We start from the raw sequence: 16,334 nt of genomic DNA on the forward strand, positions 1-16,334 counted from the left end.
AGGATATATTTACATTTAAAAATATTTTACACGTAAAATTAATAAAATAAGTTTTATTTATACTTATTTATTTTCTAAAATAAGTTTTATTTTTATATATCCTAAAAGGTACCAATAGAATTAAAATATTGATACACATATCATATTTTTAAAGAAATATTATTTTAAGGCTTAATGGTATTTTAAGCCCTCAAACTTTTCAAAAAATTAAGTCCTTCCAAACTTTTTGCACCAAATTGAGCACCTAAACTAATAAAATTGGCCAAATACTCTTTGACTAACATTGTTAATATTTAACATCAATGTTGATGTGGCTATTAATGGCACCGCATTAGCATCATTCATTGACGTGATTGTGCCACATCACCACATAAACAAAAAATTAAAATTTATTTTAAACATACTTTTTAAATAAGTACAAAATGAATTTGACGAATTAGATTCAAGTCTAGAATTATAAAAACATAAATTTTTTATAAAAATTATAAAAAGTCATTAAAATTGATTAAAATTAAAATTATTATAAAGTAATTAAAAATTATAAAATTTATTTAAAATAATTTATTAAAACCATTAAAATTTAGAAAAATAATTTATTAAAATTGTTAGAAATTAATTAAAACCCATACAATTTTATAAAAATATTTTTACACGCACAATTTATATTTATATTAGTTAAATAATAATAAAAATGAGAAAATAGTTTTATAAAATTTTGGAAAAAATTATTTTTACAAAATTTTATGGTTTTAATTAATTTCTAACAATTTTATAAACTATTTTTCTAAATTTTTATGGTTTTTAATTAATTTCTAATAATTATTATAAGTTTTAATAAGTTTTAATGTTTTTTTATAATTTTATAAATTTTTCTATGTTTTATAATTCTAGAATTATTCTAGACAACAGGTGTCTAGATCCATTGTATACTTATTTCAAAAATAATTTCAAAATATTTATTTTTTGCTGATGTAGCACTGCCACATTAGCATCTGATGATGATGTGGCACTACCACGTTAGCAAACGATACTAAAATGGTATCTCTTAACACCCATGTCATTGATGCCGTTAAATATAATGGTCAACATTAGGCAAAGGGCCTATTTGACCGATTTTGTTAGTTCAGTAACTCAATTGGGTGCAAAAAATTTGTAGGGAATTAAATTGATATTTTGAAAAAGTTTGAAGGCTTATAATACTATTAAACCTTTTTTAAGCTTTATACAATTTAGAAAAATCCTCTTGAATGAATTGGACATATGGTTGTCTAGAACCATATTCCAAATTCATTTTATACTTAACTTTTAAATGAATTTTATTAATTTTTAAACTTTTGAATTTTTTAGTATTTTTATAAATTTTAATAATCTTTTACAAATTTATAAATATTTTTGAAAAATTAATTTTTGTATAATTTTAGAAATTTTATGTCTGAAATGAATCTAACTTGGACAACCATTTGTCTAGGTACATTCTAGTAAAAAGTTTAAATAACTTTTTTATTTAAAAAAAATAAATTTTATCACGTTAGCAATGTTGCTAATGTGGAACACCACATTAGCATCATTAATGACCATATCAATGTTCTAATGGTCAAAGATAGAAATTGTTGATTAAAAAGCTTAATTGATGCAATTTGAGAGTTTAATGGCTTAATTCAATATGTTTATTTCATAAAGAGGCTTGGTTGATTTTTTCCGCCAAAGTTGAGGACTTATATACCTTTCAACCTATTTTATTTTAGTATTTATTTGTTTTCCGATTTTTTTTTTCTCTTTCATTTTATCTTTTATGAGGATATCAAAGTTGAATGTATAGTTTTCTCTTGTGCCTTTGAATCTTACAAACATTCATTTACCAAGAATAGGTAACAAAAGGGGCATGATTTGCGAAACAAAGATGTGCAAGAAAGAGAATGAAAAAAGTACATCAAAAGTAGATACATGTTGCTCATGTTTCAAAATAATTCAGATATAAAGTTTTGTTATTCAAGGCATTATTATTTTATTATAGGAAAATTAAATATTGTACATGATTTTAGCATTTCTTTTTTGGTTATAGGATAAATTGGTATAACAAGTATAAAATATTGAGAACAATACAAAATGATAAAAAAAAATTGGATGTACTTGTAAGTATGGTAATAGATTTTTTAGGGTCACGAATAGATGTTGGATAAAAAAATGATTAAGTTTGTGTTAAGATTTGTGCTTTTAGTGTAGTGGTTTCGTCGTAATTATTTGTAATTTTTTGAATACGTAAAATTACCACATGTTCATTTAATTAGTTTTTATATGTTTGTCCTTAATTTAAGAAAAATGTATAAACAAATATAAGCTCTTTGATTACTTAAGGCTCAACTAATATGAAGTTCTATTATATGACGGACTGTAATGTGAGAAGATATCTTAGTAGGTAATCTAAATTGCCTATAGTCTACATAATCAAATTGAGCAAATGATTCAAATAATGAAGAATCATTATGTTGTTTATAAGTCCAATTGCGCAAATAGCTTATCTTGGCTATCAAAGTAGGATTGTCACAAGAAAAAGAAACATAGATGTGATTGTATAGATTAATAAAACGTTAGACTAAAACAACTCAAGTTGAATTTATTTTAGACTCGTTTATGGATTTATTCACTCCTAACATTTATGTTGTGATTTATCTTAATTTTGAATAAGGGAATCACTATGCGTGTGACTTGTGCTTTAATATATTGAAAATATATTCTTTTAAGGTAGTAGGCTGAAAATTAACATGTTGGGTATATCACTTATGTATGACATGACTTCACTCACAATAGTGGAATCATATTCTGAAAAGAATAAATAGTATTTTATATGAAACGTGGTCATTAGTCATTTGTTTGGAACGAGAGACTAATCATTAATGTTTCTAAGTAATGATCATTTGGGTCATTTGTCTAGGAAGAATGACCAATCGTTGTTGTTTGTAAGTAATAATCATTTTAAACAGAAGATACGGCGGTGATCATTAAATAGAATGTATTTATTAGTGTTTGTATGTAACGTTCATTTTATCGCAGAATATATAATGAATTAGGTGAACAGATTAACCTAAAGGGGTCAAAGTTATGGTAACATATGACAAGTAATATAAATAGCTAATATATAATGGAGAAATCAGTCATACTCCGTTACTAAATAACTTTGTAATTAATAGATGAGTCGAAATTTAATTAAAAATTATTTAAACTTGAATTATATATGTCTGCTAATTATTTTAACTTTGTACTAATAAAATAATAAAATCCGATCAAATGTATGGATAAATTAAATTTACGAATGAAGAAATAACTTAGAGCCAAGAAATTCAACAGTCAAGCCTAGATAGGCATAAGTTCATGCTCAAGAGCATCCATGGCGCCGAAAGCAATGCCTTTGTAACAGCCTGGTTTTAGCTAAATCGGAACAGTGGTTTTGAGACCACAAATACGAGGTTCTAAAATTATTTTAATATTATTTTTGGTGGTTATAGCATGTGAATATATATGTGTGAAAATTTCGTGAGCTAATTTTATCGTTTGATAGCTCAATTTAATAAAAAAGGACTAAATGACGTAAAATACAAAAGTGGCATGCTATAAGTTAAAAGTGTTTATTTGATATGGTTTGTTATTTATGAGGTCCTTATGATGTTATTAATCCATTGATAATGTAATGGACATTAATAGGCATTATATCATGAATTTTGGTGGTTTTAATTAGGGTTAAATATGTATTTTGGTAATTAAGTTAATACAAATTAAAACAAAACAAATGATGTTCATTTTGTCCATCTTCTTAATCGAAAATAGAGAAAATAATAGGGTTTTGAAGGCTTAAACCATTCGAAACTTGCATAGCTTGATTGAGGTATAAAATTTGTTCGGTTTTTGATGATTTTTACGTTTTTGAGATTGTTGCTTCGAATGCTAGCTAGCCCATGCCTCAATTTTTGAAAGTGTTGATGATTTTGAAAGTTTCCATTGATGAATTCATGTGTTCTTGAATGTTTGATGATGAAAAATGAATAATAGTTGATAGTTTTACATGTTTTGTAAAGTGATTTTGAGTAAAAATGTCAATTATGGATTAAATTGAGAAACTGTGAAATGTTGTGGTTAAAAGTGTGAAATAAATGGAAATATGGGCTTCTATGAAGCTATATAAAATTTGGCTAGCATGAAATTAGAAAGAAATTTTGTAATTTATGATTTTGTGAAATAATGACTAAATTGAATAAATGTGTAACTTTAGGGGCTAAAGTGAAAAAATGCCCAATAGGTATTTTTGGATGAAATTGACTGAATAAATGATTTAATGAGTTAATTTTTAATTCATATAGATCCTGAAAGAAAGAAATCAGATTTAGATCGAGGGAAATCGAAAGTTATTGAGTAATCGATCCGATTCATCTATTTCGACTACGAGGTAAGTTCATATGCAAATAAATGTCTTTGAATTGAATTATATATGTTTTATTGTCATTGAATTTCTACAAATTCCGAATGAGCAAGTACGAGCATGAATTGACGAAGTTACAACATCCGAAAGTCCCGTACGAACCTTAGGAATAGTATAGGATATGAATGTCATGACATTAGGTTATTGAGATGTGATTACATGTAAGAAAATGTCTGGGACATTGGAATTGTATTGAAATTATGTGTAAGACCATGTCTAGGACATTGGCATTTTTAATCGACTTCGTGTAAGACCCTGTCTGGGACAGTGGCATCGATATGTGATAACATGTAAGACCATATTTGGGATATGACATTGTACGAGCTTATGTGATTTCTGAGTATCCTTAATGATTTTGAACGGTTCAACGGGCATAGTTAAGTCGAGAAAGAATATGTGAATGAGCTAAGTGACTCAGGTTCGAATGAGATTCATACGAGAATTGAAAAGAGAAGTAATTGATGAATTCAATTGTGAAATTGAATATGTGTACCATGAGTAAGGTTTGTGATCATATATGTGATTAACAATGCTTAACATATTTGAATTTATATGCAAATATTCATATGATGGTATTATTTGTATATGGCTTACTAAGCTTTTAAAGCTTACTCTGTGTGTTATTTCTATGTTTTATAGACTTTTGAAGCTAGCTCGAGCTTGGGTATCGTCAGGAAGCATCATCTCACTATCTATTAATTAGTTGGCACTTTTGAAGCTTTGTAAATATGGTATATGGCATGTATAGGCTATTGTCATTATGGTATGTTTTGATATTTGATTTTAGCCATGAGATTTGGCTTATAAATGTTGGTGTGAATTTGGTCACTTAAGTTGGCCTAAATGATGTGTTGATTAGTAAGATATATGATGTATATAATGCTTATGTGATGGAAAGATTTTTGAATGTTGAAAAGGTAAGTTTTGTGGTTTGAAATATGTGATAAGATGATGATGATTAAATGCATTTAGAGGTTATGTAAGTTTGATTGTTTTAGTATGATTGTGGTTGAGAATTTAGGTAGTGAAATGGTTGATTATTAAATGACATGAATTATATGTGTTTTGGTATGATTTGGCTACACATATATGTTATGAAATGGTACCATTTTGGGTTGCTAGGTGTATATGAGAAAAGGGTGGCAAATTGGCTTTACAAATGGTCTATTTTTGTCTACACGAGCAGAGAAACGGGCTTGTGTCTCAGCCGTGTGTGACACACGGTCATGTTGCACGACCGTGTGTCCCCTGGGGTACCCTTTGAATTTAAGTCAGTATACCTTACAGGTTTGGCACTGCCTAGAAACATGAGCGTGTCTATTGGCCGTGTGTGGTACACGGGCTGGCACATGGGCGTGTGGTCGGCTGTGTGACCCAAGTCAGTAAACCCCCTTAGATTTTACACGGTCTGGCACACGGGCGTGTCCTCGACCGTATGGTACAAGTCAGTATGTATGCCCTGTTTTCACACGGCTTGTGACATGGGTGTGTTTGGTAGCCATGTGAGGCACACGGCCTGTTCACACGGGCATGTGACCTATGATTTCATGAAATTTTTCTAAGTGTTCTTAAATTTTTATATGTGATCGGTTTAGTCCCGAATCACTCTAAAGCATGTTTAAGGTCTCGTAGACCTATTTAAGAGACTTTGTGTATGTGAATGAATGATATGTGATATTGAATGTTTGATAAATGTTATATTTTTCGGTAATGCCTTGTAACCCTATTCTGGCGACGGATACGGGTTAGAGGTGTTATAGCCTTGGTGTTCGGAGTGATAACGGCGATAAAGCTTTTCCATCTTGTTATGGGACTGGAGGGAAGTTTTGGCAATAATGTCATTAAAGATGCAAGAGCAAACAACGATGGTTATCCATTGACTGGCTTTAAGTTGGCCATATCATAGAGAATATCATTTTTCTTGGTAGGCTTGGATTAGGTTGAGGATTTGTTGGTGGGTGCAAGTGTCACAGGGTTGGAACTTTAGTCTAGCAAAATTTTCGCCCTCAGGTAAAAAATTTGCTTCAAATTTGCCTAATTCAACCTTAATTCTTGAAAAGTGAGAATCTCAAAGAAATTCTCTAAGGCACCAAAGCTTTAGAAAAGCAAGCAAGCAAAACAAGCAACAAATGAAGAAAAAGGCACAAGAAAATATTCACACCAAGTGTTTGAGTAAATACTCTCGATTGAGAGATTACATCTTTGAGTGAATGCTAATGAGGGGGAAGACCTCTATTTATAGTTGAGCTATGTAACACTCGGTTACCATTATTGGTAGGATTAAATTGAAAAGATTAGAAAATTTTTAAACCCCGTTGGGACATTCAAAAGTTTTAGGGGTTGGATTGCAGTTAGTTGGACTCTAATTCTGTTTTAGTTAGTTGGAGCCGATTGGTTGCATAGTGGGAGATGATATGATTAAGAATGGATGATTGGAAAGGTCGGTGAGGACTGTGCCTAAGGAGTATATATATAGATGTCAGTGGTGACAGAATTTTCTCAATTTTGTTTACAAATTTTTTTCCTCTCCATAGCATCATCATCTTCAGTCATTTTGAAGAAGAAAGGGATGCAACTGAAGGAAACTTTACATGTCGATACCGTCGCATGAATTTAAGTTTGGTGGGGGAGAAATTAAAAAACTGGTAAGCTTCCTTATATCTTTGTGCCTATGGATAGGAGTAGAGTAAGACTCTCAAAGCTTCTGTATAATTTAAGGTTCTGAGTTTCTAAGGACTGACCACCATTAGATTAATCCACGAATGGTTATCATGCTTAGCTACCAGGACAAAGGAAGCTTAGATGATTTGGACCAACTAAACTGCTAAGGATAAAGAAGCAAAGTGAGTTTCTGCACCCTGCCTCCTAATTGATAAATGTTGTTGTGTGATCTTGCCAGTTATGTGTTGATTGTTTAACATTAGATAAATTGTATTGTATGCATTATTATTGTATACATGGTATGGGAGGGAGTCATCAACAAGATAGATGAAGTTAGGAATTGGGAATGGAAATTTCTATTAGATACTGCCATACGATATTGCTTTATGCAAACCATGATGTGCAAAGCTCTAGGCCTTGTGGAGGGGACACTGTGATGTTCAAACATCAAGGTTAGGAATGACGAAAAGGAGGAATGGGAGAAAAAATAGGGAAATTGGAATTCCATTAAGATTTTTCTATTCGAGATTACTGGGAGCAAATCGTGATGTGTGAAGCTCTGGGCCTTACGAAGGGGACATGTCAGTGTTCGAGCATCAAGGTAGATATGAGATGAATCAATGTCGACAGTTATAAGGTTCCATAGAGCAACACCGCGACAAAGGTAAGGTCCTACGGGGCGACACATCAAAAGAGGTCTAACATATAAGGCCATAGTTTGATTATGGAAATGGGGAAGTCCATTGGGACAGTAAACACGGGGTAGTTTGTCAGAACAATAAACATGGGGTAGTCTGCTAGGATAGTAAACATAGGTTAGTTCATCGGGACAGTAAAAATTAGTTAGTCCGTCCGGACAGTAAAAATAAGTTAGTCCACTAGGACAGTAAAAATGGGTTAGTCTATCAAGACAATAACACGGGAAAACTGCTAGGACGTAAAATATGGGGATCATACTTGAAAAGTCTGGGATTCATGAAGGATGTCAAGGGTGGCAGTAGAGTTCGCGGTGTGAATGGAGTGATAAGTCATAAAAAGAAATGAGGTGTGTCGAAGGAATATAGACCACCAAAATAGTGAGTAATGCCAAGGTTTTGTATCAACCCCGGATAGGGTAAAAAGAAAAAAAAAAGGAGGCTCATTAGGCATGGAGGTATTCATAGTATATGCATATATTAGTCCACCAAGAAAGCTGCGGATTCCATATCAATTAAAAAGGCACAATTTAATCTACACTAGTACATAGTCATATATTTTATGTTGGCGAAAATGTCAGCTGAAGGTTTTAATAAGTTGATCAGGGTCTTCATGAGAGGAAATGCATATCCAAGGTTGAATGACCAATAATGTCCGTTAGAGGCTAGTGTAAAGTAGAGGTCAGTCATAGCTATAAAGAATGACAGAGATCTTGTTGACCTACCAAAGGTAGGACTTGTATGTCCTAAGAAGGCTCCTAGGGAAATAGATCGACAGAGCAAGTGTAACAGCTCGTTTTCAGTGAAATCGGAACAGTAGTTTCAGGACCACAATCTACCGCTAAAATATATATTTATTTTTATTATTTTAGTGTCTTCAAAATATTAGCAAGGTCATACAAAAATTTCGTTAAGAAATTTTATCTTTCGCATGTTTAATTTGGTGAAAAGGGTTAAATTGTAAAAGCTGCAAAACTAGAGTTCTATAAGTTAAAAGTACCAAATGACTATGAAATTATTTGATTGAGGGATTTATGTGGTAAATAAACCATTATTATTATTGTAACACCCCTAACCCATGTCTGTTGCCGAATTAGAGTTATGAAGCATTACCGATCAAAAGAACAATTCCAAACATTGATTTATACACATGAACGAGTCTCGAAAATCAGTCAAAATTTATTTCACGAACTAACACAACACTTAAATTTGAAACATTTCATATCATACATATACAGACAGTCATGTCATTCACTTGCAATAAAATGAATTATAACATTCAAATATTAAAACATTTACGGACTTTAACAAAGATATGTTATAAACCTAAATGATTATTCATCTATTATAAATATGCGAGTATACACTGACTTTACAAAATAACTGCTAATGATATCATTACTCAACCCAAACTCAAGCATCATTTAAATATTTAATATCAATTGGATTTATACTTAAAATCACATGTCAACACATTATACAAACAAATATCTTAATAAATATTTGCAGAATGACTAACCCAATTAGTACCAAATATCTAATTCAAAAGATAACAACCACATAAGTCACAAGATTTTGCCGAACATTTATGCATGCTAATACCATGTAATAGTTCATTTATGAAACTAACCTTTATGACTTTAATGAATGTTTTGTCATGGTAACCGAATACTTATAGTTAAATATATAAATTTCATACTTATCATTGAACATAGACCACAACCGAATTCCCAATCCCCATATTCTAAATTATTTTGTTTTATAAACATATAATTCAAATGATACATCAAACCACTTCAATACATGTATAATCACAAATGCTGAACCATAGGTAGCTCAAAAAGAAATATTTATATCTCCCATCTCATAACCGAATGTCATTACGTCATTTAACTAATATATATATATTAGTGACATGAATATTGCCATACCATATAATGAACATATCAAGACAAAGTTATTTCATGTTCGATCATAATCAACCAACCTGTAATGCCGAAACACATATAATTCATTGACCTAATACAACCACCCCATTCACATATACCTTGCTCTATGTATACCATAGCCGAGTCAACCATATATTCATCCAAAATCATTAACCATTTCCAAAACATAAAACACCTATCATGAACATCATTTCTTCATAGCACTTAACAATGTAACCAAAACGTATTCAAGCCACAATTAAGCCATAACTGAAATCAAACATAGAAATTAAGCCATTTTCGCATGGCCTTTATACAAAACCAAAGTTCATCATTTATAACACATTCCAACCTATACATGCCATAATTCGAGTTTAACCTATAAAGGTACCAAAATAGTAGATAGTGTGATGAACTTTGCTGACAGTCCCCGAGCTCGTAGCTTGACTCTAAAATCTATAAAACAGAGTATACAAGAACACGCACAGAGTAAGTTATCATAGCTTAATAAGTCATAAGCAAATAAACAATCCAATGGTATAATCAACTCATTTAACTAACCAAATTACATTATCAATATCAAGCTTAATCCCAAACTTACAAGTTTCATAAATAATATATCTTTATACAAAATTTTTACCTTGGACGAATGCTTACATGGTTAAGTTATCAAATTATTGTTCAACTTTCAAAAGCCAAAATATCGTTATAAAACCTAACACACACATGCGTTAATATACATAGGCTCATGAGTCAAGATATAATTCTATATACATACATTAATTATATAGCCGAATATACAAGATCATATATACACATATTTAAAAATCATTTCAACAAGGATCATACTTCTTGTTCACAGGGCCGAACACCCATGCCATATTCACATATATTCTTCATTTATATTACACATATTTGTGACAAATATAAAAATACTCATTTACCTTAATTCAAGTAGGTAACAAGCTAATACATACCTGGTCACTTAGCTAATTTTACATATTTGTTCCCCACTTATAGATGCCCGATGAACCATTCGGAATTGGATAGGACACTTGGATAATCACACATATCGTACAATGCTAACGTCCCAGACGTGGTCTTACATGTAACCACAAATCGATGCCATTGTCCCAGACAGGGTCTTACTCGCACGCATATATTGGAATCATATATCGATGCCATGGTCTTACTCGCTCACATATATCAGAATCCTATGTCATGGCATATGTATCCTAACTATTCCTAAGGTTCATATGGGGCTTTCGGACGTCGTATCTCGGTCGAAACGAATTTAGAAATATAGTAACCAAGATTATACATATTCGGCCATAGCATATATAAATTCATATATTTCATTTCAGCATCTATATTTAGCATTTAATTAAAATTAAGTACATCTATTTGCTTATAAACTTACCTCGGATGATATAAAACGGAACGAGACGACTAGTCGACAACTTTCGTTTTCCCCTGATCCAAATCTGATTTCTTTGGTTGTTAATCTAAACATATTCAAATTAAGCTCATTCAAACATATTTTCATTCAATTTAGTCCAAAAACACATAAATGGGAAAATTACCATTTTACCTCTGACATTTGCACTTTTTACAATTTAGTCGCTATTGCACAAAACACAAAATATGCAAAATTTCACTATACCCATGTTAGGCCGAATCTTACCCATATTCATACAAGTCCATATATTTCATTTACTTCACATTTTATCCCTCAAATTATTATTTTTTCAATTTAGTCCTAATTGCTCAAAATCATCAAAAAACTCCAATACAAAACATGTTAATATAAAACATATCTTTCATATTTCATCATCAAACAACAAAAATCACAAGCTCTCATCAATGGCATAACTCAAAATATTCACCGAAATAAAAAATACAAGCATGGGTTTACTAGTACTCGAAGCAACGATCTCAAAAACGAAAAAATTATCAAAAACCGACTAAGAACGAACATTGAATCAAGCTTGGAAGGATGGCCAAACATAGGTTTCTCTATTTATTTTCTTTTGTTTAAGTTTCGGCAAGAAGAAAAATAATGAACGCATAAAATGGCTTTGATTTTTATGATATGTTTTATATATTATTAACTTATATTATTAATTACAAAATTAACCTTAGTTAAAATTTTATACTATCATATTTAACATGTCCATTGCTGTCCACTAATACTAATGATGGCCCAATTACAACATAAAAGCTTCATATTATAAAGACATCAACAATTTGGTCCTCACACATTAAACTATCAAGTTTTCATTTTAAGCAATTAAGTCGTTTTATTTAATCAAACACTCAAACAACAAAACTAAATCACAAAAATTTCACAGATATAAATTCACACAAAATAAACACAAAAAATAATTTTTAAATATTTTTTTGACTCGGATTCGTGGTCCCGAAACCACTGTTCCGACTAGGGTCTAAATCGGGCTGTTACAATTATGAGTGGTCAAATATAGACATCTTATTAAGTATTTTAAAGGTTATTTACTAAGGTTAATTTTGTAAATTAATAAATAAATGAAGCAAAAATAATGTAAAAGAAGATGTCGGAATTCATCACCGAAAATACAAGAAAAAAACACCATTTTTGGGCTTTGAACATTTGGTGGCTTCTCAATGCTTGCATGTAAGTAGTTTTTGTCCCCTTTTTAATGATTTTTATGTTTTTGAAGTCGTTGTAGCTTAATCTAGCTAGCCCGGGGACAATTCGTAAAACTGTTATAGATTGAGAGTTATGCCATGATTGTTCTTGAGTGATTTTTGATATTTTATGTTTGATAATGAATCCTTGTTGTGGAATAATCAAGTTTTGTAAAGTGTCCTTTAATAGAATTTGTATTTAGGGATTGAATTGTAAAAAAAAAAAGGAAAATAATGTGTTAAATTTATGAAATAAAGGTTTACTTGAGTTGATATAAGTACTTGATAAACTTGGTAAGTTTGAATGGAAGATTTGAATGTTTAGATTTCATCTTATAAGCTTAAGGATTAGATTCTGAAAGGTTAAAAATACTAGGGGCAAAATAGTAATTTTTCATATAAATGAATTATGAGTTAAATTGATATCTAGAGGCACTTAATTGAATGAGATTATTGTTTTATATCACGAACGGGTTAACGATCGAGGAGAAGGGATGATTTTGGAGTAGTTCATGTGTTTCGTAATTTCTACAATTTAGTCTAGTAAGTTCGTTATTTGATTATTATTAACTGTATTAACTATTTCATAATATTTCATTATTGGAAAATCTTTCAATTTCATTTAGCTATGTTTAAATAAATAGAAGCGTATAGTTACTCGGGCTTTATGGCTAGTAGGCTTTGTACCGGTGTATCGAAAGTTAACATCAAATTGAACAATTGTGGTTAATAATAAATGAAGCATTTATCAAACTTACTAAGCCTACTGCTGCTTATTAGTTTGATTTTTTACTTTGTAGGACTTTTGGAATCGTTTCTTTGATTAGATCAACTCGGAAGCTCACACACTATCAATCATCATTTCTGTAGTCATTTTGGTTCTTGCTAGTTGGTTTAAGTGGCATGTATTAGAAAAGGTCTTGGTATTTTGATATTTTTTGGAGATGTAAATTTTGAAACTTGATATGTTTATGCTTGTTGCTAGCGAATGATATTTGAACTTGTGTGCATAGCTAGGTAATCCTTTTGGGTCACATATAACTAGATATTGAACAAATCTTTTTAGTGCAAAATGTTGGTGCTTAAATACTTCAAATATGTGGTGTGCATTGGTTTAGTTTATAATGAGTTATGATGCTTAATTATGATAAGTTTTTAACATGTTTAGACGACTTTGATTTCATGAACTTGAAGTGCCTTGTGGGTATATTGGTTGGATGAATATTTGGTCTTTTGAATTGAATATTATATGCATGAATTGGTATGTTTTGAGGTTTTGAATATGGGAACAAAATGCTTGTAGGTATATATTTGAGTTGGAGATGGAAATGGCTTGAATTTGGCCAATTTCATGTCTACATGGCCTGAGATACGGGCATGTGTCTCAGCCGTGTGTGACATACGGCCATGTAGCACGACCATGTGTCCCCATGTAGGTTTTAAAGGCATCCAAGTTAGGCAGTTACATGTCCTAACACATGGATTAGCACACAGGTGTGTGAGTCTATTTCGAGAGTTACATGGCCTAGCACACGTGCGTGTGGCCTGGCCGTATGACCCAAGTTAGAGAGTTACACAGGCACAGACATGGGCTGGGACACGACCATGTGTCTTTACTTTGAATGTCTACACAGCCTGAGTCATAGGCGTGTGTTTCGGCCGTGTGAGTCACACGGCCTGGCCACACCGTCGTGTGACCCCTGCAGGGTGAATTTTTCCAACTTTTTCCTTAAGGTTTCATATGTTCCCGATTCAGTCTTGAATCATTTTTGAAGTATTTTTAAGGCCTCGAGGCCTCGAATAAGGGATTATGTGCATGAGTTTTAATGAATATGCTATGGTTTATCTAATGTTTGGAAATGAATATTTTAAGTTATGATTTTACGGTAATGTTTTTTAAGTTATAATTTTAGGGTAATGCTCCGTAACCCTATTCTGGTTATAGATACGGGTTAGGGGTGTTATAGCAAGGGTTATGATGTTGATTAGTGAGCTGTAGTACTCCAAGGAAATGAGAGCGTTGAAATCTGGTGAAGACCGTAGACATAGCAATTATTTGGGTAGTTGCCAAGCATCACTTGCAAAAAATAATGAATATGGATATCAAGGAGATTCATTCTAAACTCGATGTGTCACATTTTTTTTATTCTATATTCGGATCTCACTATGTTCTCCCGAACTTATTAGATATTTGCTTGAATGCATGTTAGCTTAAGATTTAGAAATCAACAAGGACCAAGCTAGACTTCATTAGAAGCTAGGCGAAACACGACAACTACGCATGTGTATAGAGGGGCACCCATTAAGGCTCTGCCTTAGGATTAAGTGTCATTTTATATTATAGACTCTTGTTCCAAAAGTTTGTAATCAACCAATGGAACGAAGCTTTAAAGTTTTTAATTTTAGTTTAACACATGCTGTTAATGTGACAGCCCTAAATTGACCCTAGTCGGAAAGCGGTTTCGGGACCGCTAAACCGAATCACCGAAGTATTTGAATATAATATTTATTGTCTAAAATATGTGGATATGAATGTGTGAAAGTTTTAAGCTTCGATTTAGTCGATTTCATGTGAATTTAGTTAATAGGACTTAGGTGTGACACTTTTGAAATGTGATAGGTTAATCTATAAGGATCTAATAGTGCATGATGTCAAAAAAAGTGTACTTGCATGTCAAATTAGCCAAATCTTGGATAGTGGCCGCCATGGTATGGGCTATTAATGGTAATATGTATTTTTCTATTAACATTTTTAGTTACAAAATAAAATAATGAATTAAGAATAATAAAACATGAGGTGAGTGGGAGGAGAAACCAAAGTTGTTTCATCCTTGCTCCTCCATTCTCGTGACTTGAGGGAGGAAGAAGAAAAGAATTCTCTTGCTTCATGTTCGGTTGGTTGATGATTAGGAAGAGGTAAGTTTGATGTTATTCCATGAAATTCATGCATATTTTTAGTTGTTAGTTTGAATTCTACCTAGCCCATGGTTTAAATCTTTGCTATTTGATGGAGATGATACTCGGCCATGGATGTTGTCTTTCTTGGTTGGTGTTTGATGTTGTGTTGATGAGGTATGAAGATGATAGAGTTTGAGTGCTTAACAAAAAGGATTGGATGTGAGTGTGTGTGAGAATTTGAAAAGGATGGGTCTTAGCAACTTCATGAAGTGTTCGTCCATGGTGCTAAAATGTTGTATTGTGTTTAAACTTAGAATTTTAGTTATATGGTTAGTATAGGTATGGATAACCGAATATGAGAGCATGAATAGATGAAGAGTTTTGTAATTATAAAAAATATGGGTTAATTGATATGTGGTAAATGTTAAGTGTTAAATGAAATGGAAATGATATCATATTGGAATATGTATACTCGACCACATGAATGAATACATAGATTGGTGTTGCATGTATTCGGCTATAGGTAAGCATATTGATGATTCTACCTTGACTTAGATAATCGGCTAAAGGAGAATATTAGCTAATATGTTGAATTTGATTCATGATTTCATATATATGACTCTAATGTCTAATATATATATGGGCTAAGTACCTTGAATTTCTCTTGATGTTCAAGATGATTAAATCAATTTATTTGTTAAATTAAGCTCAAGAGCAAAGGGGAACTAAATCCGATAAAGGAAAGGAAAAAGTAATTGAATAGCCGTTGAAGTCGTTCGACAACATCCGAGGTAAGTCTTCGAGTAATGGAACTTAGTTTATGATTTGTTTAAGTCATGACACATAAGCATAACAAATAAACGGTGATATAATGATTCTACTTGAGTTATATATTGAGATAATTAGTTTATACTTATGACGGGCAGCCGAATGTGTATAGAGATCATGTTATGAAGTAAATCAAAATCATGCTCTTTGTATGTGGCTATTGAGCCGAAAATGGTAATGGTTGAT

This window comes from Gossypium arboreum, chromosome 7, assembly GCF_025698485.1.
Source record: "Gossypium arboreum isolate Shixiya-1 chromosome 7, ASM2569848v2, whole genome shotgun sequence".
Taxonomy (NCBI): domain Eukaryota; kingdom Viridiplantae; phylum Streptophyta; class Magnoliopsida; order Malvales; family Malvaceae; genus Gossypium; species Gossypium arboreum.